The 27,919-nt window shown below is 36.1% G+C and overlaps 1 pseudogene; it reads right to left on the bottom strand.

Annotated features, from left to right (window-relative positions):
• Positions 1-520: 520 nt before the first annotated feature.
• LOC103666347 lies at positions 521-4,734 on the bottom strand (annotated as a pseudogene).
• Between the last annotated feature and the right edge of the window lie 23,185 nt (positions 4,735-27,919).

The raw sequence follows: 27,919 nt of genomic DNA, 5'->3' as shown, positions 1-27,919 counted from the left end.
TTCTGCTCCCCTTAACTCCTTCCTATATCCCTGCTATGTCTTTTCTTTCTAATTTTCTAAATTTCTACTTTCCTGAAATCTGAGTGGCAAGTTCCACTTATGAAGTGGCACAGAAATACAAACTTGTACTCATCCCTGGGTCACTTCTGTTCAGGGATAGTGGAATGTTCTGACTTCAGAAACAAGCTGCCTTTTTAGAGGCCAGATGTGATTCAGTCCTGTAATTCTTTACTTTTGTGTCTATTAGAGTTCACTTATGGTAGCAATGTGTACTGCTCCTTTCCTCCTCCTCCTCCTCCTGTTGCTGCTGCTGCTTCTACTACTACTACTACTACTTCTTCTTCTTCTTCTTCTTCTTCTTCTTCTTCCTCTTCTTCCTGTCCTCCTCCTCTTCCTCCTTCTTCTTTTCTTTTCTTTTTTTTTGGCTGGGTACAGTGTACTTTATTGATGGTACATGACCAGGTAGGGCTCCCCAAGCCCTTCCCCTTCTTCAAGAAACTTTGTAGAAGTCGGGAGATTCTCAGCATGTTGGGGGATGATGAGTTGGGGCAAGAATTCTCCAGCATCTAAAGGTCTCTCTCTTCCTCTTGCTCTCACTGTGGCTGGTAGTCCAAGGGTTCTTTCTCCTCGGAGGCCATGTGGACCATAAGGTCCACCACCCAGTTGCTGTAGCCAAATTCATGGTCATACCAGGAAATGAGCTAGACAAAGTGGTCATTGAGGGCAATGCAGCCCCAGCATCAAAAATGGAAGAGTGGGTGTCACTGTTGAAATCACGTGAGACAACCTGGTCCTCAGTGTAGCCCAGGATGCCCTTGAGGTGGCCTTCTGATGCCTGCTTCACCACTTTCTTGATGTCATCATATCTGGCAGGTCAGATCCAAGACTGGCAGGTGGCAGTCAGATCCAAGACTGACACGTTGGGGGCAGGGACAATGGGCCACTGAAGCCCATGGCAGTGAGCTTCCCATTCAGCTCAGGGTTGAACTTGCCTATAGCCTTGGCAGTGCCTGTAGAAGCAGGGATGATGTTCTGGGCAGCCCCTGGGCCATCATGCCATAGTTTCCCAGAGGAGCTGTCCACAGTCTTCTGGGTGGCAGTGATGGCATGGAATATGGTCATGAGTTCCTCCACAATGCTGAAATTGTCATGGATGACCTTGGCCAGAGAGGCCAAGCAGTTGGTGGTGCAGGAGGCATTGCTGACCATCTTGAGGGAGTTGTCATACTTTTCATGGTTCACACCACAAACATGGAGGCATCAGCAGAAGGGGCAGAGATGATGACCCTCTTGGGCCCACCCTTCAAGTGAGCCCCAGCCTTCTCCATAGTGGTGAAGACACCAGTGGACTCCAAAACGTACTGAGCACCAGCACCACCCCATTTGATATTGAGAGGATCTCTCTCCTGGAAGGTGTAGATGGGTTTTCCATTGATGGCCAGTTTCCCATTTTCAGCCTTGACTATGACCTTATTACATAGGTATAGACATTTGTCAAGTCTCACCAAATTATTTAATATGCTAATATACTTTTAATATGCTAATTTCATTGTACATCAGTGTAAGTCAATTTTAAACTCAAAGGAAAAAAACTTGTAAATAAATATTAAACCCTAGTTAATGGTATTGATGGTGAAGTTATTTAAGAAAATGTGTACTGATACCTGAAACATTTGAAATTCATTTAAAAATAAGATGATTTGATGTATGAATAAAGGAATAATTAATGGATAGATAAGTGATAAAGCAAAAATAAAATAATAATGAAGATAGTTTTTAGGCGGTGGATATATGCTGTATATGGATGTTAACTATAAAATTTTTTTAACTTTTATTAATGTTATACATTTTTATAATAAAATGTTGGAAAAAGTACAACCTGGTTTGAACAATATATCATATTTTTACCATATTTATAATGAAATGAGACTTACAGTTAAGTTTAAAATTCTTAGGAAAAGAATACAAGATAAATCATCTATAATAATGAGAGATTTTCTAAGCAATCCATAAAAGTGGAAATCATAGAAGAAAATATTGATAAATTTAATTTTTAAAATGCTTGGGGTACCTGGGTGGCTCAGTCAGTTGAGCAGTCAACTCTTTTTCAGCTCATGTCATGATCTCAGAATCCTGGGATTGAGACTTGTGATGGGCTCCCCACTCAGCAGGGAGTCTGCTTGAGGATTCTCTCTCTCCCTCTCCCTCTGCTCCTCCCCCCACTTGTGTGTACACTCTTTCTCTCTCTTAAATAAATAAATATTTTAAAAAATAAATAATACTTTGCTGAGAAAGTATCAATAAAGAAAGTAAAGCCTCAAGCTACAAAGAAGAAAATATTTAACTAATATAAAGGTATTCAGAATTTGTAAGTAAATCAAATATCAATATGAAGAAAATACCCCCAAAAGAAAAATAGATAAAATATGATCAATTATTTAACAGAAGAGGGACTAAAGACTAAATCTATGAAAATATATTCAACCTCATTATAATGTAGATTAAAATAATAAAGAAAAACACTTTGTATGGGAGGGAAGGCAGTCTGAAGATTACAAACTTTTGTAAAGCGAATGAGCAAATGTGTTCTTACACACGGCTGGCGGCAAAGTAAATCTATGCAAGCACTACGGAAAACAATTCGGTATCATCTTGTGACCTGTGCTTATTCCTTCAACCTGTAGTTCACTTCTAGGAATATAGAGGCACTCTTGAATATAGGAACCAGTAAATATATTTTAAGCAGCATTTTTATAATAGCAAAGGGGCGCCTGGGTGGCACAGCGGTTAAGCGTCTGCCTTCGGCTCAGGGCGTGATCCCGTAGTCCTGGGATCGAGCCCCACATCAGGCTCCTCCTCTAGGAGCATGCTTCTTCCTCTCCCACTCCCCCTGCTTGGGTTCCCTCTCTCACTGGCTGTCTCTGTCTCTGTCAAATAAATAAATAAAATCTTTAAAAAAAAATTCATAATAGCAAAAACTGGGAGCATCTCAAATATCCAGTGATGGGAAAATAGACATGCCAAATGTGGTTTATTCTAACAATAAAATATTTTTAAATGGTAAAAAAAAAAATAGAGTTTTATGTAACAACTTGAATGAACTAGGAAATGGGCAGTTCAATTTAAAAAAGAAGTTGCAAAATACATACTCTCTTGTAACATTTTAATAAAGCTCAATTACAAGAACTAAGCAACGTATTTATGTATAAGTGGAGACATTTTAAAAGTTAAGAGAAAGACACAGAGGTGGTGGTAAGGGAGAAGCACATGGGAGTAACTTCAGCTGTTACTAGATTTTTACTTCTTAATTGAGTTTATTTTGCCGATGACTTTATCATTATGCTTTATAATATGCCCAGATATCACATTTATTATTTTGTATGAATCAGATATTACACAAATATGGCACAAACACTCCAGTGCTTATCTGAGTTTCTCTTTTTCTTAAATGGGGATGTTGATTATTTTAGATCTTAACTAATTCAGGGGAATACTGATTTCAACTGGGGGTAGATATGTCATTAAATCTGTTATCCAGAAATTCAGGTTTTGGAATCAAGCACATTTGGGTTTGAATATTTAAATTTCGACTTCCTAACTGTGGGACCAGAGCAAATTCCTTAAGATATTTGATCCTCACTTTTCTGATTTTGCCATTCTGATTGGCACCTACTAAATAAGTAAATAAATATTCTAGGGATCAGTATCGTAAGCAGTGTAATTGCCACCTTGAATGACCACTAGATCGGGACTTTCTACGACTAGTACAAACTAGAAGAGTGAGTTAAATTGAATGACTTTGAAAGACTCAATTTGTCATCTTTTCTAGGTATGCAAAATATAAAAGCAAAGCATTCTGACAACAATTTTAAGTTTTTAACACAGGTAGCAACATATCCTCAACTGTTACTCAGGTCAGTGTGTATCATCCTGAACCTGAAGTTTGGTGCTTCTTGACATTTCCTTTCTTGTTTGTATTATTGACCTAACTTCTTGCAACAACTAAAGCATATACAAGAGCTAGGAGAAAAAGAAAATTAAGTGCTGTAATAAATCTGTGTTTGGCCACTAATTTTTAAAAAAACAGTCTTAAATCTTATAAATTAAATGCAACAGACAGCATTTACTATCCAGATAAATATTTAAACAATTATCATCAAATACTGTGGCAATCGGAATTTTCCACTTGCTATTTACTTTATTATTTGTATTTTATACGAACAATATACTTAATTGTAAGATTTTTTTTTATGGACCTTTATACTTGAAAATATTTAATATCCTGTATTATGGCAATTGCATTATGTAATTAAAAAATAGGTTTACTCTTTGTTCCTACTTCCTTTTTTAAACAAATTTATTGAAGTATAAGGTGTAACCTGCATATTATAAAATTCACCCATTTTAAGTGGAAAAATCAATAAATTTTGAGTAAATTTTAAGACTTATGCTACCATCATTACAATACAGTTTTAAAATCTTTTTATCAACCCAAAGTATCCCTCGTGACCTTTTGCTATCAATGCCCATTCCCATCCTCAGGACTGACAACCACTAATCTACTTTTCTTTGTAGATTTACTTCTTTTTGGACATTTCCAATAAATGGAAGCATATAATCTGAAGTCTGTTGTGCTTGGGTTCTTTCCCTTAGCATAATGCCTTGAGGTTCATCCTTGTAGTAGCAACTTCCAGGAGTTTCTTTCTTCCTCTTTATTGTTGAAGAGTATATCATTGTTTGAATACTTCGTATTTTATTTTTTAGATTCCAGGTGATAGGTGTTTGGACTGTCTCCAGTTTGGCAGGATTATGGACAGTGCTACTACAAACACTTGCCTACAAGTTTTTGTTGGGATAGAAGTTCCATCCTTTAGGGATACCCAGGAGTAGAATTGCTGGGTCATGTGTTAAATTGAGATTAACTATATAAGAAACAGCCAAATGGTTTTCTAACATAACTGTTCCATTTTGCATTCCTACCATCAACGTAATGAATATCCACAGAATCTGATTGACCTTCCTTTCATCTAGGTGATTCTCCTCCATCACTTCAATCTTGTGAATAACAAAAAACAATAACATTCCTCCATTATCCCATTATTTTGTGTTACATTTGGAAACTATGAGACTTTACTTTTTACTTCAAATACAAATTTGAGGGGGCTACACTTCTTTTATGTAAATGTTAACCCCCGAGAATGTGCATTCCATGAAGACAGGTCGCGTGTCTGTGAGATCATTGTTGCACTCTTTAGGCCAAAGTCTGGCACATGAGGCCCTCAAGAGAGTTATTGAACATATGTGAGAAAAACTCTTTTATTTAAGTGTATGATTCCTCTCTTTGTATCACCTCAGTATTACAGTTTACACACAGGGTGTATTTCCTGTGCACTCCTCAGTTAAATGCATACGTTTATGTAGTGAGAGATGAACTTAGCTATGGGTCACCAAAGTTCACAGTTTACATCCTTTGACAAAACATGTAAAATAGCATAGGTTGTTTCTTCCCTATCAATGGTCATTCTGATTATCATCTTCCAGGAAAGTGTTGGGAAACTGTGTTTTATTCCTTACTTATAATAATATGCTTTTGAACGTATGCTTTTTTATTTAATAGTACATTTTCCCTATTTTACTGGACCATTATATCACATCACCTGGTTACAGTCAGTTCTAAATATATCCCTCCACGTTTGTGTATCACTAGGTATCTAAAAATTTCCTTGGCTACAGCAATCACTTTATTTAGCAGGAGAAAATAAAAGGACGCATCATTCTAACCTTTACTTCAATAGAAGTTTTTATGTACTAAACTTAAAAAAAAACTAATTCAGGTATTAATAAACAGAAATTTCTATCTGCACTGACTAACGATTAATTAATAGCATATGAATATTGCGAGGTTACAGAGTTAGATTTCTGCGTCTTAGTGATTGTTTTTACTGTGCCTACACTACTCCTCAATATTATGGCAGCTTTACTGGAGGCAAATTCAGAGACTTTTTCATGCCTCAGTGCTCCGTAAGTATTAGCATAGGTTATAAAATGGCCCTTTGAAACTTTGAAGCATTACATTTTAAAATTCATCATGTTGTATAATATATTGAGAGGAATAAAATTATCCATGAAGGGGAAATGTTAAATTAGGGAACAATATCACAAATTACCCATAAATTTGGATATGCTTTACTCAAGGTAAAATATATCTCTTGCTTTTGTCCACATTCCACAATATCCAAGACAGGATTAAGAGTGGTGGATCTGTTCTCACCACATTCTGATTTTACCTGAATGCAAGTATATTCTGATGTCTTTTGTTATATAACAGTGGTTATAATTTAGGACGAAGTAAACATATTTTAAACCACACCAAAATATCAATAAAGTTTTAAAGCAGAACCTTTTCTTAATTGGCTAAATAAATTGTAGGCAAATGGAAATTCTACTTGTATTTATGGTAAACATAGAGTGTGCCATATATACTATGCACATAAACATATGCAATACGTCTGAATCAGGGACACCTGGGTGGCTCAGTCAGTTAAGTGTCTGCCTTTGGCTCAGGTCATGATCCCGGGGTCCTGGGATGGAGTCTGGCATGGGCTCTTTCTTTGGTAGAGAGTTTGTTTCTCCCTCTGCCTCCTGCTCCCCCTACTTTTGTGCTCTCTCACTCTCTGATAAATAAAAAAATAAAATCTTCAAAAAAAATAAATAATAAGTCTGAATCATACTGTGAACCCATTAATAAATTAATCATTAAGTCTTGTTTTGTACTTATTAGAAACCAAGTATATTGGTGGGGGTGGGGGCTGACGAGTATCTACTTCTTTGAGGAGGAGCCATTTTATTTGAGGGAGAAAGGAAGCAATAGAGAAAAGGACCCACTTCAACGTCCATATCCACGGTCCTGTCCCAGAGGATGATTATTCATCCCTATTGTGTTTAACTTAGGTGTGAAAAATAAAGTTTTAATGAAATATGAGCAGAAGTGATATGTGACACTTCTTGTCAGAAATTTTAAGAAACAAAATCTGGGAGCGCCTGGGTGGCACAGTTGTTAAGCGTCTGCCTTCGGCTCAAGGCGTGATCCCAGAGACCTGGGATCGAGTCCCACATCAGGTTCCTCCGCTATGAGCCTGCTTCTTCCTCTCCCACTCCCCCTGCTTGTGTTCCCTCTCTCGCTGGCTGTCTCTCTCTCTGTCAAATAAATAAATAGAATCTATAAAAAAAAAAAAAAAGGAAACAAAATCTGATTTGCTATTATTCCTTTGTCTTCTGCTTAGAAAACTGTATTCTGCAGCCCATCATCCTGGACGATGTGTATCAGACACACAGTGTGGGAAAGGGACATACTTTTGGTTTTGAAGACCACTGAGATTTTATTTTTTTAATTTTTTAAAAAATTTATTTATTTGAGAGAGAGAACGCAAGCAGGGGGAGGGGCAGAGGGAGAGGGAGAGAGAATCTTAAGCAGACTCCACACTGAGTGCGGAGCCCACGCAGGGCTTGATCTCCTGACCCTGAGATTATGACCTGAGCTGAAATCAGGAGTCTGATACTTAACTGACTGAGTCACCCAGGTGCCCCAGTGAGAAGAATTCTTAATACAGAATAACAGGGAACATCATAACAAATGAGATCAATGTAAAATACATAAATAATCATTATGAGTTCTTTATAATATTTTATATCTTTTTATAAACTGTCAAAAGAAACATGCTTATGGTAATAGATTTAAGCCACACAGATAGGCCTATGTTTCACCCTAAGGTAAATGTGATTATTTCTGTTCTTTATCCCCAGTTTACTCAGAAGCAAAACACAATGACTTAGAATTCATCGTTTCAAATAGATGTTATATTTATACAACTATGTGCAAATACACAGGGTATTTATTTACCCAACATTATATCATGTTCTTTATATTGACTTGCAAATTTTCCCTATTTCTGTGTTTTAGGGGATGTATGTCATTCTCCACATGAGGTATCCACAGTCACATGTCTTAGCATTGAGACAAGTGGCTTATGTACTTTATTTTCTATAAAATGTGGGTTGGAATTTGTATTTCTCTGGGCAATCACGTATACATAGATTCACATTTAAATATATAGGAATAGAGTCAGACTTTCCAGTAAAATTGCACATATTTTACAATTTCCAAAGATTGGAATGTCATCATATATTTATTAAAATGATAGAATAGTTTTCTTATAGGGGATCGTGGGCGGCTCGGTTGGTTGATTGTCTGACCCTTGGTTTCAGCTCAGGTCATGATCTTGGGGTTGTGGGGTCAAGCCCCATGTTGGGCTCTACGTTCAGCTTGGAGTCCCTTTGTCACTTTCCCTCTGCTCCTACTCTGCTTTCCCTCTCTCACTTTCTTTAAAATAAACAAATAAAATCTTTTAAAAAAATAATAGCTTTCTTATCATCCTTGGGTGACATTTTCTTCTTAAATTGTAATTTGATTCTTTCTATAAAATTATGAGTGAGACCTAAAGAGAATCGGAAACATGTCCTCTTTCCTACCATTGTTTAGCAAAAGTATACACAACTGTTGAAATTTGAAATAAGTTGCATTTAAGAGAAGAATAAAGGGCGGAGTGGAAAGCAGAAGGTAATTTTTATACTGACTACAAATTATACCCATTTACAGAGAACATTTCAGTTGAAACCACCATGTAGAGAAAAATTCACCGCAATGCAAAGAAAAGTAGAAAGGTCTGGATTAAAGACAACTTCTGTTCATTTGTCTTAGAGAAAGTACGAGTGCTGAACGAATGGGCTGAGTTATTGAGAGCACTGATTAGGAAGCTCGAGGTAAATCCAGAAACTGGGTTACAGAGTGGCTCAGTGTGGGAGATAGAGGAAGGCCTTCAAAGAACAAACAGGAACTGTGAAAATAAAGATGAAATTCTAAAATTACATGAATCAAACACTTGAAGAACAGGAACTACCAAGCAACGTTAGAACTGTACAGCTGGCTTACAACTGGACTGTACAAATGCCCACAGCTAATGAACAATGAAACCTTTTATAAGTCAATCTTGAAGCCACTCCAGAAAAGAAACCTCACAACTGAAAAGAGGAGGCCTTATTAATTAGAAGATGAATACTCATGGGACGCCTGGGTGGCTCAGTCAGTTATTCACCTGCCTTCAGTTCAGGCCATGATCCTGGGGTCCTGGGATCAAGTCCTGCATAGGGTTCCCCGCGCAGTGGGAAGCCTGCTTCTCCCTCTCCCACTCCCCCTGCTGGTGCTTTCTCTCTCTGTGTCAAATAAATAAAGAAAATCTTAAAAAAAAAAAAAAAAGATGAATACTCATGAATATTTACTTAATTCCTATTAAGTTTGTTTTGAAGCAAAATCATTTTTTCATTTTATCAGTAAAATGATTATTGCAGGGATAGAAACATATTTATTCCTGTCTCTGAAGGATGCCATTATTCATTTGTAAAAGCTCAAAAATTATGTCCATAGGGGAGATAACAACTGATCTGCATATTTATTTTCCTCTCAGCAAACACTGAGATTCATTCTGTGGAATCGTCTAGAATTACTCTAAATGATAACAATTCTGGTTTAGAAATTTCAAATCACAGCCGCAAATTTATGTAAATTAGTTGGTAGACTACCTACCTGCCACGTAAGTATTACATAGACACTTAATGAGTGGTATTTTTTACAGCTATTTAAATTCCCAAACAGTTTAGAATCATGCACAGGTGTAAATAAGAAAGAATACTGGAAAAGGAAGAGTAAGTAATCCTTTATGGGGTGTTCCTTTCAAAACTTTGCTTTCGCTACTTCTGAAATAAATCCACTAGTTCAAAACACGGCCCCGTCAAGCATGCTGAGTGTCAGTGTTTGGCTGTGAAGTAGTATGGCTCGAGGATACTCGAGGATAACACTGCAGATGCAGGCATCAGCCTGACATGGCCCAGATACCACCACAGCATCATACAAATTTGGTGGTTCCTAAAAAAATGAATATAATGGAGGATGGCAGTGTAGAAGATACTGAAGTTGAAGATAATAATGATCGAGCAGGCTTCAAACACAGGTGGGAAGCTCAAAGCCTCTGCTGCATCAAAGAAATCAAAGGAGTATCTCAGATGGAGAAACTTCTAGAATCTAATTAGTTCATTTTATAGCAATGGAAAATATATGTGATCTACTTCATATTCTCACTGTCACATTCTCAATTCCCTTCTGCCTATGCTGCTTGATAGAATTTGCACACAAGGCCTGTGGGTCTGCACTGAGGTGCTCAAATTTACCCTTTTTGGCCAGTGGTGTGGCTTTTTTAGAACCATTGGCTTGTCATGAAAAATACGCTGCCTCTAAGTCCAATACAAGTTCTGAGATTGAAGTGAATCCAAAGATAGATTGGATTCCAAATGTGCTCTGTAATCAGAATAAACAAAGCTTCTAAAAGAAATTATTGTCTCATCTACTTAAAATATGAGAGGAGTGTCTCAAATTTGCCAAATATGCCCTATACGTTTTTCTCTGCTGTGCTTTTTCACCCCTTTCTTTGGGTAGTCCTTTTCCAAAATAACCATTACTAGATGCCCATTTATCCTTCAATGTTGTGTTTATCTTGATTTCACCAATTACTTGCTCTTTTTCAAATTTTGTACTCTTTTTCCCCTAATTCTAATATTGCTTCATTCTATCAAGTGTCATTTTGATTAATTGTTTTGGATTCTGTGTATATCAATCAACTCTGAAATTTTTAATGGAAATGCTACCTCATAACTTTTACATTTTTTCCCCACATAATCCTTTAATGCTAGACAATCATGTAGGGACTGAGTAGCTATTCAGTAAACATCTCTCTGGGTGGTGGTGGGGGAGGATGCAACAACCTTACTCCTCATAACAAATGTTTCTGATTAATTTAGCGTACCTTTTCTTTTAGGGAGTTAGTTCTGTAATGCTGTGCCAGGCTTGAATACTGCTCTGGCTACCTTGAAATCTGAACCCTGGCCTTTGTGGCATGATATAAGCCATCTTCTCAGAGTCCAGCCTGACCTTAACTAACACCTAAACCAGCTGTCTACACGGCTTGTACCTGGTCTGTCTTTGATCGACCTCCAGCTACTTACATGTCATGCCTTACAATATCTCCTTTCTACACCTGTCATCCTCTCTGGCTGTGCCAAGAATTTGCAGCATGATTTTTCAACCAGTTTCCCAAATGTGTGATAAGTTATGACCTGAGATATTAATCCACTTTTCTTTTGATTAAATTGCCTCAGCTCATTTAATGTTCTCCATAGTTCACAATATCTAATTGTGAACAGAATTTCCGATCATTTCTCTTTGTTCCTAAAAGATCTGGTATCGTGATGGCTTTGTGTGATGCAACTTGTCAACTTAAATTAAGTGAGATCAGCGATCATATGGTGTTCAGCAACGAGAATGCTTCATTTAACATTCTTATATATTATATTTTCCAAATCATTAATCTGATCTAAAATTAGGTCCCCGATTCTTCCCACCTGCCTTATACAGCTTTCAGTATCCAATCACGCTCTGCGAAATACACATAGCAGTTGCTCCGTTAGGGTTTATTGAAGTGACTGGATTGACAGATTCATCTTTTTGTAGAACTATACAGAGTAATGATAAAGAGTTCATGCTCTGCATACAAACTATGTGGTTTGACCACTTACTAGCTCTTTCTTTAACTGTTTTTATTTGAGTATAGTTGACACACAGTGTTACATTAGTTTCTGGTGTACAACACACAGTCTAGTGACTCAACATCACCATGTTATGCTGTGCTCACCACACGTGTAGCTACCATCCGTCACCATACAACGCTACTACGATATCATCGACTATATCCCCTATGCTGGACCTTTCATCCCCGTGACTTGTCCATTTCATAACTGGAAGCCTGTATCTCCCACTCCCCTCCACCTAGTTTGCTCATCCTCGCAGCCTCCACTTCCCTCTGGTAACCATCAGGTTGTTCTCTGTATTTATAAGTCTGCTTCTGCCTCTTGTTTGCTTGTTTATTCATTTGTTTTGTTTTTTTAGATTCTACAGATGAATGAAATCATATAGTATTTGTCTTTCCCAGTTTGACCTATTTAAACTCTGTATTTGCATTTATCACCTGCCACAAGGAGTTGTTACATGTATTAGAATGAATTTTTATTCACATCTACTGGGGAGGGAGGAGGTCAAAGTTATATGTAGAGAGACTAGTTAGAGCAGATTGCTATAATCTAGACTATGAGTATTGATTATTTGTGTGAAAGTTAAGGGTAGATGTGAGAAGCAGGTGAATACCGGATGTAATTTGAAGGTAGAGCCAAAAGGATTTTCTGAGGGGGCAGATGAGGGGATGTGATAAAAGCATAAGGATGAGGATGATACCAAGATTTTGGTCTGAGCATTTGGAGGGCAGAGATTTCATTTACTGGGGTAAAGAAGACTGTGACAGTTTAGGTAAAAGAGGAAATAGGGATGTGCTGGTGAATAATAGGAGTGTAGTGTTAATATGTTAAGTTTGAGATATATTTTGGCCAATAATCTAGCTACCTAACAGTATGGTAACATCTCTAGGACCACAAAAACTTCAGTAAATCCTGAAGAATGGAATTGCTAAATTCATACTTTCTGTGGTTTAGTGTTTACATATGAGCTTCGGAGAGATGTTCTAAGAAGAATGATGTATAAAATCAAATCCAGACTTCCAATGAAGTCTAGAAATACTAACTTTTTGCCTCTTCTTTGACTATGACCTTAATGTTAAGTAATTTAGTAATTGTGGGAAACATCACATGGCCTTACCCAATCTTCATGAAACATTTTTAATTCCAGATACTTGCAGTTCTTACCAAATTAATCTCATGTTTATTACAACCAGTGTATAATTTTCAGGATTTCCATTTCCACTTATATCCATGTTCATGAGGGATATGGGCCTGTAGTTCTCTTTTTTAGTGGAGTTTTGTCTGGTTTAGGTATCAGGATAATCCTGGCCTCATAGAATGAATTTGGAAGTTTCCCTTCTTTTTTTTTTTTTTTTTTTTTTTTTGGAAGAGCTTGAGAAGAATAGGTATTCAGTCTTCTGTAAATGTTTGGTAGAATTTGCCTATGAAGGCATCTGGCCCTGGACTTATTTTTTTTGCAGGGGGCGGATGAGGGCGGGGAGAGTTTGTTGGTTACTGTTTCAATTTCTTTGCTGCTTATCAGTCTGCTCAAGTTTTCTGTTACTTCCTGTTTCAGTTTTGGTAGTTTATATGTTTCTAGGAATTTATCCATTTCTTCCAGGTTGTTCAATTTGTTGACATATAATTTTTCATAATATTCTCTTATAATTGTTTGTATTTCTGTGGTGTTAGTTGTTTTTGCTCCTCTTTCATTTGTGATGTTATTTTTTGGGTCCTTTTTTCTTTTTGATCAGTCTGGCTAAAAAATTTTATTTTATTTTATTTTTTTACAAAGAATCAGCTCCTGTTTTCATTGATGTTGTGTTTGTTTGTTTCTTTTAAGTTTCTGTATCATTTGTTTCTGCTCTAATCTTTAGTATTTTCTTCCTTTTGCTGACATTAGGCTTTGTTTGTTCTTTTCCTAGCTGCTTTAGCTGTAAGATTATGTTGTTCATTTGAGATTTTTCTTGCCTGTATTGCTATGTACTGCCCTCGTAGGATGACTTTTGTTGCATCTGAAAGGTTTTGGACCATTGTGTTTTCATTTTCATTTGTTCCCATGTAATTTTTTATTTCTTCTTGGATTTTCTGTTTCATTGTTTTGGTAGCATGTTGTTTAGTCTCTATGTCCGTGGATTAGCCTCTATGTATTCATGGTCTTTCCAATTTTTTTTCTTATAATTGACTTCTGGTTTCATAGCATTGTGGTCAGAAAAGGTGCATGGTATGATTTCAGTCTTTTTGTACTTGTTGAGGCCTGATTTGTGACCTAATATGTGATCTATTTTGAAGAATGTCCCATTTGCACTTGAAAAGAAGGTGTAAGGATGCCTGGGTGGCTCCGTTGTTTAAGCATCTGCCTTCACTCAGGTCATGATCCCAGGGTCCTGGAATTGAGCCCCCACATCAGGTTCCTTGCTCAGTGGGGAGCCTGCTTCTCCCCTTGACTGCAGCTCTGCCTGCTTGTGCTCTCTCTGTCTCTCTGACAAATAAATAATTTTTTTTAAGAAAGAAAAGAAGGTGTATTCTGCTGTTTAGGATGGGATGTTCTGAATATACCTGTTAAATCCATCTGGTCTAGTGTGTCATTCAAAGCCATGCTTCCTCGTTGATTTTCTGTTTCCTTGATCTGTCCATTGCTGCAAGTGGGCTGTTAAAGTCTCCTACTAGTATTGTATTATTTTCAATTAGTTCTTATTAATTGTTTTATATATTTGGGTTCTCCCATTTTGGGTGCATAAATATTTAGAATTGTTATATCCTCTTGTTGGATCGTTCCCTTTGCTATGAGATAGTGTCCTTTTTTTGTCTTTTGTTACAATCTTAACAATCTAAATGTTACTCCATCCCCTCACTTTCAATCTGTAGAGTCTTTAGATCTAAAAGGAGTCACCTTGCAGCATACAAATGGGTCTTGCTTTGTTGTTGTTGTTGTTGTTGTTCTTTAATCCATTCTGACACCCCATGTCTTTTCACTGGAGCTTTTAGTCCATTTACATTCAAAGTAATTATTGATGGATACATATTTAGTGCCATTTTATTACTTGTTTTTTCTTTGTTTCTGGAGATTTCTCTGATCCTTTCTTGGCTTTGTCACTTTTGGACTCAAAGAGTTACCTTTAATACTTCTTGCAGGGCTCGTTTAGTGGTCACGAACTCCTTTAGTTTTTGTTTGTGTACTAAACTCTTTATGTCTCCTATTCTGAATGATAGCCTGGCTGGATAGGGTATTCCTGGCTAGAGAAGAGTAACACTTTGAATATATCGTGCCACTCTTTTCTGGCTTGCTTTTGGCCCTACTTTAATATCTTATCACGTTAATATCTATTTCCACTTTTTAATAAGCAGTTGATCCCTTTAAGTCATCTTTTTTTCCCTCTCATATATGTTGTGTTTAATTCTTAAAAAGGGAAAACAAAAACTTGTGTTGCTTCCTGGTCACATTAATTCTATATAGCCAATAAACTGTGTGTTTAATTTTAAATTAATTTAAAATAAGCAGAGCATAACCCATTTTCCGTGGATTAAAAACATGAGTAATAAAAACAATAAAAGGGCAAATTTCTTTGTATTGGAAGAAAATTTTTGGCAAAAGTTTTACTCCTTGTAATGCATTTTTAAAAAGTGATTTATCTTGTGAGGAAGTAAAGTTCATGTAATAAAGATAGAAGGATGTACTGTACAGTGGCTAGCTGAACATAATAATAATAATAAAAAAGAAGCGATGGGAAGATCCTATCTTTATGGAGGCTTCATAGACCCTAAATCTAAGTGGTAGAGAAAAACTTACGAAAGAGAAAGTGCTAATGAAGTCATAATTTCAGCAATGAGAAAGCATCGGTATCAAGCGTATAGTGACAATTCCCATCAAAATATTTGTTTTGCATTACCTCTGACTCAGTTTAGGAGCTCATTCTCCTAGAAATCAACAAGCGTATGTACAATTCTGCAGCCAACCACAGACACCACAGGCAAAATAATGCAGAGATGTTGGAGCCAATCCACTGAAGAGCAATTTAAATGGTTAAAGAGACAGATGTGTACTCATGTAGAAGGCGTAAAAAAAAAAAAGTCTGGCCTAGCCAAAAATGAGAAGAAAACAGGATCACTGAACTCCAGAACTGGAAAAACTTCCTAGCTTTCTTATCCAGTCCCACCATTTGACGGACATGAAAATACTCTCAGCAAAGTTATATAATCTGCCCAAAGTCAATTAGCCAGTGAAGAGTAAAAGTAGATACTTAAAAAGTCTGTTAAGATCCATAATTAGGCATCTTGTGCAATAAACTATGTTAAGATATAGAAATAAAACTAAGGAAGAGGAGGCAGCCTTGTGGGGAAAGTCTTTTGAAAAATATATTAAAGCATTAAATTTTAGCCAAAAAGTAGGTCCAAAATAAAACTTAAACCACAAAACTGAGGGGCAGAGAAGTAGCCTACAGAAAAAGATCTACAATTCACACACTGAGTATATATCACAACAAACCCCTGGCCAGAACTCAGGTTATTTTAAAATAAAGCCATGCCCGTTATCGTATAGGGTGTGAAGAAGTTTACCTTGATAATGTGCACTTAGGAAAGTTAGGAATGGTGATTAACTCCATTTTCCACCCATCCCAGTCTTTACTTTTAAGTAGGGATGGACCACCCACCTCCCTCCCTGTTCCTCCCTAGCAGAATTTAAGAATCTAGCATACTCTGGTTACCTCTACAGTCACAGTTAATTGTGTAGTGCATAGCATTGAGTACAGTTTAATAAACATTTTATAATGGGAAATATGAGTTTAACGTTCAAATTAGACAGTTTGACTTTTATCCACATTTGCAGGAAATAAAGGACTGTGTGAACACAGACCTGTAACTCCAGAGATGGAGGGGTACATCCTGGGCAGAGCTGGGCCATAGAGATGGGAAATAGACCCAGCATAGAGCAATCTGCTGAAGAAAAGTTGAAAACGTTGCAGAAAAGAGTATATCACTGGGGTGCTTGGGTGGCTCCTTTGATTAAGTGCCCAACTGTTGATTTTGGCTCAGGTCATGATGTCAGGTTATGAGATTGAGCTTGTACTGGGGCTCTCCTGCTGGGTGTGGAGCCTGCTTAAGATTCTCTCTCTCCCTCTCCCTCTGTCTCCCACTCCTGCCCTCTCTCTGTCTGTCTCTCTCTCTCTCAAAAAAAAAATAAATAAATAAAAAGAATGTAACACTATTTCTAGAAGCTGCTGCTCAATGACGGGGCTACATTTTGTTACTTTATTAAAAGTAAATAATGAATAAAGGTCATAAAGGAAGGCATTAGTTATAACCACATGATCACCTTAAAACCTGAGAGAAGCATTAATAATAGAAAGGCAGGATTTTTATTTGCTCCCATTTTTTACATATAGATTTAAGTAGACAGTGTAGGTTTGGCTCTAACCATATATGAAAAGATGGTAGCCAGGGAGATCTCTACACGAATACATGGATACATCAGATGTGTGACTTACATTCAGGGTGAATCTATGGTCTATGCCCAAAAACGATCGTTCTATGTATTTTGTTCAGGTCTTATTATTTAAAACAGGAAACTATGTATAACATCAGCAATTCTATCATGGCCAAAACTTCTAATAGCTAAATAAAATAGTAATTCTTTAGATATTATTTTATAAGGCATATTGTAAGTGATATTTCATTAATTAAAAAAAAAGACTAAACTGGGTGCCTTTGTCTAGCATCTTATATTAGTTAAGTGATTCTCAACTTTGTCTATACATTAGAATCACCTCATCTTAGTCCATTTGAGATGCTACAATAGGACACCATAGACTGGTTAACTTATAAACAACAGAAACTTATTTCTCACAGTTTTGAAGTTTTCGAGATCAAGGCACTAGTAGATTCAGTGTCTAGTGAGGACTTGCTTCCTGATTCACAGTTGGCTGTCCTTTTGCTACGTCTTCACATGATGGAAAGGACAAAGGAGCTTTCCAGGGTCCCTTTTATAAGTTTAGGAGTCTCATTTAAAGGGCTCTACCATCATGATCTAATAAGCACCTCCTAAATGTGCCCACCTCCATATATCATCACACTGGGGATTAGGTTTCAACATATGAATTTGTGTGGGGCAGGGATGGGAGGTGGGTGGGGGTACAAATTATTCCCTCTATAATACACCTGATTAGTTTTTATTTTTTAACTGGATGCTTTTATAACACCTTAGACTAATTAAACCTATTTGTAGAATAGGGTCTAAACACAATTAATTTTCAAATCTCTACAGATAATTTTAATGTTTACCCAGTGTTGAAAACCAGTCATAAATTAAGTGCATGGATTAGTTTGGCAAATTCACAAAATAACCTTTGAAATACTACCTTAGAATGTCTGAGAGGAAGGAAAAAAAGGACCTGTAAGTGTAAATAATAAGAGTACTGATGAAAATCAAACAAATACATCTTTTTGAGCAGGTCCCCATTCTCAAAAACACTCTAACAGGGAGCCTTGGTACTGAAGGAGCAACATGAGAGCATGATCCAGCAGTTGTCATTTTCTGAAGAGACAAGAAAGAGGGAGGAGTGGTAAAACAGCAGCTTAGCGAAGGAGGCAAGTGGCAAAGGGAGATGAATGCAGTGTCGAACAGAAACTGGGTTTGGGGTTAATTCTGAGTGCAAGGCGGATGCATACGCGTGAATGAACATGCTTCCGTATTGGTGGTGATTTTAGAAAAATTAAAAGAATAATACCTTATGTGATACCAAATCTAGTAACATACCATCTATATACCTAGCTCCTTAAACTTACTCCTGATTTATAAATGAATTCAAACCCTCGGTATAAACAGCATTCTAAAGAGGATAGCCTTTTATAGCAATGACGATAAGGCCCTTGTGTACACCTCCGGAGTCATTCTAACACAGTAGCTAAACTCTTCCATGACTAGGACCCAAAACATCTCAAATAAATGTATAAGAAACTTTTCTTCCATATATAATTTATTGCAGTCCTTGCTAGAAGAAATGGTTTATAAGAGCCTATGTTGATACATAGTCAATGGAAAGTAACGGTGTTCAATTTGATTCAACACATCTTCCAGCTGACTCAGTGATTCAAATGCATTCCCACCTCAGGGAAGGCTTTGTGCATTCACTACACTCCCTGAGGCACTTCAGGTCTAGACCAGTGAATAAAAAACATGGATTACACGAATCTGTGCACAGTCACTTGTTCTGCTCTAAGGGGAAAAAAAATTGAGTAATCTTTCTATGAAAAATAATACTAATATGAACACTGCAAATTTTTTTAAAAAATTATTTCTGAAACCACTTCAATCAATGTAAAGAAATGGGAAACTGCTAAAAAGGCTAACATAATTAAGAAAAACACTGAGAAAAAATATAAAGTTTCTTTGAGTTTTAAGTAAGTCCTGATGAATCATGATATAAAAAAACTGTATAAATAACTTCACTAACTTTGATGTGTCAAGATTGTAATCTTTGATTTTCACTTATTTTTCAGATTAACAAGCCTTACCAATCAGAATCAACAAACAATATTTTTGTATATATCAATAGAAATTTTGAGGAAAGGACTATGTACTTCACACTTTTCTAGACTTTGGAATAAAAGCCAAAATCCTTGCTCTTTACTTACTAATCCTCTACTCCATAACCAAATTAAATGCAGCTCTTTATCATTTGGTTTACTCAAAATATATTCTTATATATTCTAGGCACATTAGCTCTAATTTAGTTACTGTTCTGGCACAGACATTAAAAGTTAGGAATGGCTCCCCTCAAGATTCCTACTCTCTGACATGAAACACAGAGAGATTAGCTAGTCAATTACAGTAGGAAAATGAATGCTGCAATGCAAATATTCACAAAATGCTCTGGGAACAAATAATAGAGAAAAAGTGTGAAGATCAAGGAAGTTTAGAGGCTCTGAAATATATTATTGAAGTTAAAAGATGCATAAAAAGTAGGCAGGTGGAAAGTTTGTGGAGTGTTTGAAGAAAAAAGAAGGGTATAGGATCTAATTATGTAGGCATGAGATAGTATGGACCATTCATGGAATTATAAATTGCACATTAGGTTAGGGTTTAAGTAGCCCTTCATGGGTGAAAAACATTAGCTGCAGAAGACTCAGATCTTAAATAGGTTCATACTATATTAAGGACTTTTATATGTACACTATATATAATGGGCAGTTTTTGAAGAATTTTAAATAGATGCATTAAAATTATGGAATTTGTATCTAGACATATTTATTGCAACCAATTCCGGTTTCAACTCTGACACATAAACACCTTGAAAGTTCTTCACTGTCGTCCATCAAACAAACAAAAAAAGTGAACAAACTGTAAATCAATGACTCTCACGTTCTTATCAGAGATTTGAGATTTCAGTATGAGTGGCACTTTAAAAACCATGGGGCGCCTGGGTGGCACAGCGGTTAAGCGTCTGCCTTCGGCTCAGGTCGTGATCCCGGCGTTATGGGATCGAGCCCCATGTCAGGCTCCTCTGCTATGAGCCTGCTTCTTCCTCTCCCACTCCCCCTGCTTGTGTTCCCTCTCTCGCTGGCTGTCTCTAACTCTGTCAAATAAATAAATAAAATCTTAAAAAAATAAAAAATAAAAACCGGAGACAGAGAATACAGAAAATGCAACTGAAATATGCTCACCAGGAGCAAAAGCCATTAGGCCATTAACTCTCCAAAAACTTAGATGGTAATTTTGAGAATTTCCAGAGGCTTAACTTATGTTAGTGCAAGTGTGAGAAATTGTTCAGTGCCACAATCTTAGGGGCCCCAAAACTTCTGGATTTTACCTCCTGGAACTCCACCAGGATTTCACAGAGGTGAGGCAAGAAAAATTCTCCTTGGGCTCTGGGAAAAGGGAGAGCAAAATAACAATTTTGAAATAGACAAGGGACTTCTTAGCGATAAAGCCATACTCTTCAAAAGAAAAGCTTTACCATAGCTGTATTTCTCCTATGTGGAAGGGAAATTCCTCAACCCCAGGTATTTCTGGGCTTCTTGCCTCACCGAGGGTGAGGAGAGCCTTAAAATACATGGGAAGTCACAGCCCAGGGACATATGACCATTAAGGGATGATAATTTAATCAGAAGATTATAGAATGCACACATTACCATTGCATCAACAGGGATCCAGGATAATAATTGGATTATAGATGAAAGAGCTGTAAGACTCAGACTCCACTTAAAAAAGAGTTCTTGGGGGGAAAAAAAAAGACCACAGGAGAGACAAAGAGAAGAAGACTAGAGAAAACTGAAACTTCTGATACCTACAGCTACTGCAAACATTAAACACAGCCAACTTTGAGTCAAGTCTTAATACAAAAACCTCATGCTAAAGGCCTTTTACTTCAATTTCTGTTACCCAATACATTATGTCTGTGTTTCAACAAAGAAATACAGAGCATGCTAAAAAGAAAGAAAAAAAAAATAGTCGGAAGAGACAAAGCAAGGATCAGAATAAGACTCAGATGACAGATGTTTTAGAATGATCAAAGAATTTAAAATAACTATGATTAATACGTTAAAGGCTCTAATAGAAAAAGTCAACAACATTCAAAAACAGAAAAATGATGTAAAAAGAGAGACAGATACTAAGAAACAATCAAAAGGAAATGCTAGAAATAATGATTTTAAAAAGCACTGTAAAAGAAAAGAATCCTTTAATGGGTGTATCAGTAGACTAGACATAGTGGAGGAAGGAATTGATAAAGACATGTCAACAGAGGGATTCCTGGGTGGCTCAGTCAGCTGAGCATCTGACTCTTGGTTTCAGCTCAGGTCATGATCTCATGGGTCATAGGATCAAGCCCTGTGGGGGGCTCTGTGCTCAGCGGGGAGTCTGCTTCAAGAGTCTCTCCTTCTGGCCCTCCCCCCATTCACGTGCACATTGTTGCATTCTCTCTTTCTCTCTCTCTCTCTCTCTCTCAAATAAATAATCTTTTTAAAAAAACATGTCAACAGAAACTTGTCAATAGAAACTCCTAAGCTGAAGTGCATAGAGGGAGAAAAGTGGGGGAAAAAATAGAGAATATCCAAGAACTGTTGGATGATTTCAAAGAGCGTCTATATGCATAATTGGACTTCCAGAAGGAAAAGAAAGAACAAATGGCCCAGAAAAAAATATTTGAAGTAATGATAGTGAGAATATTCCAGAATTAGTTTCAGACACCAGACCCTAGTTCCAATAAGCTTAGAAACACCAAGCCGGAAAAATACCCAAAAATCTACACCTAGGCATATCACATTTAAATTGCACTAAGCAAAACACAAAAAGAAAACTTTGAGTAAGTCAGAAAACAAAACAAAACAAAACAAAAACAAAAAACCTTACCTATAGGGGAAAGAGGATAACAATTATAGTGGACTTCTTGCCAGAACTACAAAACCAACAAGAGGGCAGCCAAATATTTAGTGTTGACAAACAAAAAATCTTCCCACCAAACTAGAATTCTATATTTATATCTAGTGAAATTATTCTTAAAAATAGAAAGATAAATAAAAACTTTCTCAAACAAAAACAGAATTTATTGCCAGCAAATCTGCTGTGAAAAAGAAAAAAAAAAGCTTAAAAACTTATTTAGGACAAAAGAAAATACTATACCTAATAAACTTGAATCTACCAAAAAGAAAAGATCATCAGAGAAGCAATAAATAAAGTTAAAGTAAAATATTTTGTTTTTCTTATTCTTACTTGATCTAACCAGTAACTATTCAAAGCAATAATAGTAACAATGTATTAGATAATTGTAGGATACAGACTTGTTAAATGAATGACATCAATGTCATAAGGGACAGGAAAGAGAATTAATATTCTGTTAAAAGGTACCAACATTACATTTACAGTGGTATAGTGTTAACTGAAAATGCACTTAGATTAATTATATATATTACACAGATATAAAATCTAAAGTAAAGTATATGTCAAAAGACTTAAATACATCATAGATATATCAAAATCTGGGGCAATTAATAAAAACATTTCAAAAAGCATAATTGATATGCTGAGAGGAGAGAAAATCTAACTATATAAAATGTTCAATTAAAACCAAAGAATGAAAAAAAAGAGAGAGAAAAAAGAAACAATAATTGTGAAGACTAGAAAAGCTTTATGAACATGGTAGATATTAATTCCACTATGTCAAAAATTATCTTAAGTGTTAGTGATCTATGTATACCAACTAAAAGATATATATCATTAGAATAGATAAAAACAATTATACTTTATCAACAAGAAACTCACTGTAAGTATAAAGACACAAAGAAGTTAAAAGTAAAGGGATGGAATAAATACAGAGAACAGACAGATGGTTGCCAGAGGGAAGGGTGGGGAATTGGACAAAATGGGTGAAGAGGAATGGGAGATACAGCCTTCCAGTTACGGCATAAATAATTCATGGGAATAAAAGGTATAGCGTAGGGAATGTAGTCAATGGCATCGTGATAGTATTGTATGGTGACAGATGGTAGCTATACTTGTGAGCATGGCTTCATGTGTAGACTTGCAGAATCACTGGGTTATACACCTGAAACTAAGGAAACATTGTGTCAAATATATTTTAATTTAAAAAAATCTAAAGAAAGTAAAAAGAGAATGTTGTACCATTCAAACACTACTCTAACACTACAGAAAAGAATGGGAGTAATTATATTAATTTCAGACTATACAGACTTTAGAACAAAGAAAGTTTAAAGAGGAGCATTACATTGTGATAAATTCTCCAAGGATACGTAACAATCCTTAGCATGCATGCACTTAAAACAGTGTCTCAAGGGGCGCCTGGGTAGCTCAGTCATTAAGCGTCTGCCTTCGGCTCAGGGCGTGATCCTGGTGTTCTGGGATCGAGCCCCGCATCAGGTTCCTCCGCTGGGAGCCTGCTTCTTCCTCTCCCACTCCCCCTGCTTGTGTTCCCTCTCTCACTGGCTGTTTCTCTCTCCGCCAAATAAATAAATAAAATCTTAAAAACAAAAACAAAAAACAAAACAAAAAAACGGTGTCTCAAAATATTCAAGATAAAATGAACAGAACTATAACCAGGAAAGCCAGATCTATAATTATAGTTGAAACCTTCAACACCCATCTTTAAGTAACTGATAGAGGTCAGGAAGGCAGAAAATTAATAAGATATAATTTACTTAAGCGGTACCATAACTCAATCTAATTGACTTATATAGAATACTTCATCAAATGACAGCAGAATGCACATTTTTCTCACTCTCACTTGGAACAGTCACCATTTTTTTAAAAATGCATAGTTTGAGGTTTTTTTCTTTCGTTTTGGGGCTGCGTACATAATGTGCATTGGGACTGAAAATCCACTGAGGGCCAATTTTCCTATGGTTCATATTGGTTCTTTAGATGTGGTCCCAGGTCCTTCCAGTTGCAACTCAATGTGGGAGAGTCTCCTCTTAGATGTCCCCACACACACATTTGCTGGGCCCTGGGTTTTCATCCCTGTCCCTCTTATCTGGAGAAGCCATAAAAACCAAAGTTGAAATTACCTTTATTAGCAAAAATTTTAGGGCAAAAGCCCTTTCTTGCTTCTTTTACCTTTCTGGGTTCCTACAATCCCTTCAGCTTTGTCCTGGCACTTCCTTACTATCTTGTCAGATATTCAATAATTTTAATATTTTTAAAATATTTTATCCAGCACTTTTCATTATTTTCATCAGGAAGATTGGCCCAATGTGTAGAAAGCAGTGGAATTTTAAAAAGGAAACAAAAATGGAAATCAATGAAATAAAAAACTGATTCTTCAAAAAATCAATAAAATTGATAAACCTTTAGTCAAGCTAACACGGGAAAAAAAAAAGAGGATACAAACTACCAACATTAGGAGTGAAAGAGTGCTCATCACTCCCGATCCCACGGATTAAAGGGATATTGAAGGAATACTATGAATAAACTCTATCCTACAGATTTGAAAACTTAGATGAAAATTCCTTTAAGTATGTATCTCTTTGGAAGAAGTATGGATGATAGATAAGAGTTTGAGACTAAACCAGGAGAAAGAAACGTGGATATTTTTGCTCAATCTAGGTGAGAAATGAGGAAGACCTGATCAGGCATTTGCTGAAGGATAAGTACAAATTAAACCAGAGAAAGTGTTGAGGAAGTTTTGAAGAAGGAACCATCTATTCCAATGACTTTATACTTCAGTCATTCTCATCCGCTCACTCCCTTGATCATACATCACTGACTCAAAATCTCAAGTTTAGGGGCACCTGGTTTGCTTAGTCTGTTAAGTGTCCGCCTTTTGCTCAAGTCATGATCCCAGGGTCCTGGGATCAAGCCCCACATTGGGCTCCCTGCTCAACGCCTGTTTTCTCCCTCTCCCTCTCCCTTTCCCTGCTGCTCCCTCTGCTTGTGCTCTCTCTCTCTGGCAAATAAATAAATAAGATCTTAAAAAAAAAACACCAAAATCTCAATTTTAAGCAAATTTCTCTGACAACCAACTCCTATTTTTCCTTGTTAATTTCCTCTGTAACTTGACTTTTACAATTCTTTGATTTTTCTAATATAGACTAAAATCTCTAGGGGAAAACTTTTAATAACACTCATTCCAGGGTTTTGATACACTTGTCATTCATACAGTTAATATGTTTTTCCTTAATGTCTATGCAAAATTACTGCTGGCATCCATGAGTGGTTCCATTTTTATTAAGGGGCATCTGTGTATTGCTTTCATTGTTCTGCTAATTCTACATGCAAATGAGAATATACTACAAACCTTCATTCTGCTATATATTTTAGCCTAATATAAGTACACTAATCCCTTGTGGTTTTGACTGATTAGTAAATAAATGGCATATTAAAAATTATTTATCTCATGTATTTCATTGCTTATTTTTCTATAAGCAAAAATTAAGATAAGCTGGTCAATACTGTTAACAATTAATTCTAGTAAGTTTTATCTCCAATTAATAAAAATAGGGGATAAAAATGAAGACTTTATTCCATAAAATTATTTTCAACCCCAAACCAGATATTAGCATTTTTTAAAAAGATGCCTTTATAAATTTAAAGTACATAATTCAATACCAATTTCAAGCTGATATTCAAATCCCTTGGAGATAATTAATTTCAGAAAGGAATGTTTTTAAGTAGGAAATACAATTATACTGTCACATATAAAATATGATTTGAAAAAAATTACGGAGATAAAGTGGCCCACTAAATTGTAATTTAGTACTAATTATTCAATTTGTACCAATATTTTCCTTACATATCCTTCATGGCATCCCGCTCTATCCTCAGCATAAAAGGATTAGAATGTAAGTGTTTTTCTATGCTATCTCTTCTATTCTGTAGTCTTAGATTATGATCTCTGGGTAAATGGAATATTATCTATTAAAAATTTGCTGAGAGCAGATAAAAGGAATTTAAGAAGGATATTGAACAATTGACCTGCTCTTCATGAATGTTTTGAGGACTCAAAAAAAAAAAAAAAAAAACCAAACAACTCTGATCTTTATATTAGTAATATTTCTGAGGATTCCCTTCAGGTGATTTATGTAGAAATAAAAGTATCCAAAAGATTTTTCCCACTTTCCCAATTTTATGCTAATGGGAAAAGGACAATTTAATACAGTAAATGGTAAATAGGACTTCGAATCTTTTAAAGCAATGTGGTTTTCTAAAATAGGAATCTAACTTTCTCTGTCATGCCACATGGCTGGATTTGGGGGCATATACATTTATTCACACAATAGTATTTTAATATTAATATTTTGGTAGACAAAGTAATATAATTATCTTGTTTTTATGTGTATACTGTTATATTAAACATTTAGGGAAAATTCTGTTAGGTTTTTATATTTCTAAATTAATAAACTTTTAACCCCTTATATCAAGAATAGATTTCTGAGGTCTAATTCAAAATATTTTTTTGACTATGTATTTATCATATTTCACTTCAAGCAGCATTACATATAAGTTTGTGAACCTACTGATACTTTCATCCACTACAGTAATCCTTTGGCAGTTCAAGATTTAATGTGTATAATCTGATTCATTCTGAAGAAATATGACTCACTCCGGCATAGCAGTCTTGCAATTTACAATGTAAATACATTCTAATATTCTAGCGTTGGTTAATATAGTCAAATAGATGACATTTGTGTCATCATGGTATTCAGAAATGTGGGGATTATCATTTCGTGGTGTATCTCTCTCAAATGTCAAAAAGTACTATTTATCCAAATGCCTGCTGGGTGGTTTGCTGTCACCTTAAAATGAAAAAATGCACTCATCTCATTCCAAATCTGTTATCTTTTATGATCTTGTTTATTGTTAATAGCAATATAAATTTCCTAAATTGCAGTTTTATTCATTCTTCTCCTTCACACTATATTAAATCAGTCACTAAGTCCTATAGAATCCTGCACCAAAGTGTCATAACAATTGCCTTGTCCTGAAATTTTCTGTGACTCGATTTTCTTATCCCAAGTCTTGTTTGTATTGTTAACTAAAAACCTCTTTCTGGATATACCGTTTCTCCAACCACAGTGGAATTTACTGTATCCTGACCTCTATTCAATACTGATCATAAAATGAAAACAGGGGCCATGTGCCAACAAAAGTGATGGACTCCGGAAGTTGAAAAAGACAAGGACACTGGGTTTCCCTGAGAATCTCCAAAATGGGAACACAGCCCTTCCAACACCTTGAATTTTGCCCCACGGGACCTCTGTCAGATTTCTGACCTATAGAATTGTAAGATAACAAATTTGTATTGTCAAGGTATCCAATCTCATAAAATGTTCTTTGAAGATGTTAAGGGTATGACACACAAATTTCAATTAAACCAGAAAGCATCTCAGAAACTTAAAAGCATTGTCCTTCAGTTATCTCAGCAAAAGACAAAAATATTGGTGAACTTATCTAGGAAAGATTTGTCAAGGAGCTTCTGTCTAATTAGTAGACTCTATGACATACACGGGAGATCCAAAAGACTTTTGAGAATTTTATACCAGCAGAGACATTGCCAGCTTGGATCTAAAGGCACAGAGAAATTTCAGACCCTGAAAATTTTACAGGCAGCAAACAGGCTGATAAAAATACTCAGCAGCAAACATGTGCTACCTTTTAGGAAGAGGAAGGATAACTCTGAGGACAAAGCCCAGAAAGTAGAGCAGAGCTATTAGCTGAAAGGGCAGAACAAGGAACCAAACAGTATGATTCTCAAGCCTTGAAAACTAATGGTGTTTGCCTGTCAGGATTTCAAAATTG

Source organism: Ursus maritimus, unplaced genomic scaffold, assembly GCF_017311325.1.
Source record: "Ursus maritimus isolate PB19 unplaced genomic scaffold, ASM1731132v1 scaffold_36, whole genome shotgun sequence".
NCBI classification, from domain to species: Eukaryota; Metazoa; Chordata; class Mammalia; order Carnivora; family Ursidae; genus Ursus; species Ursus maritimus.
This window is presented reverse-complemented; position numbering and strand designations above follow the sequence as displayed.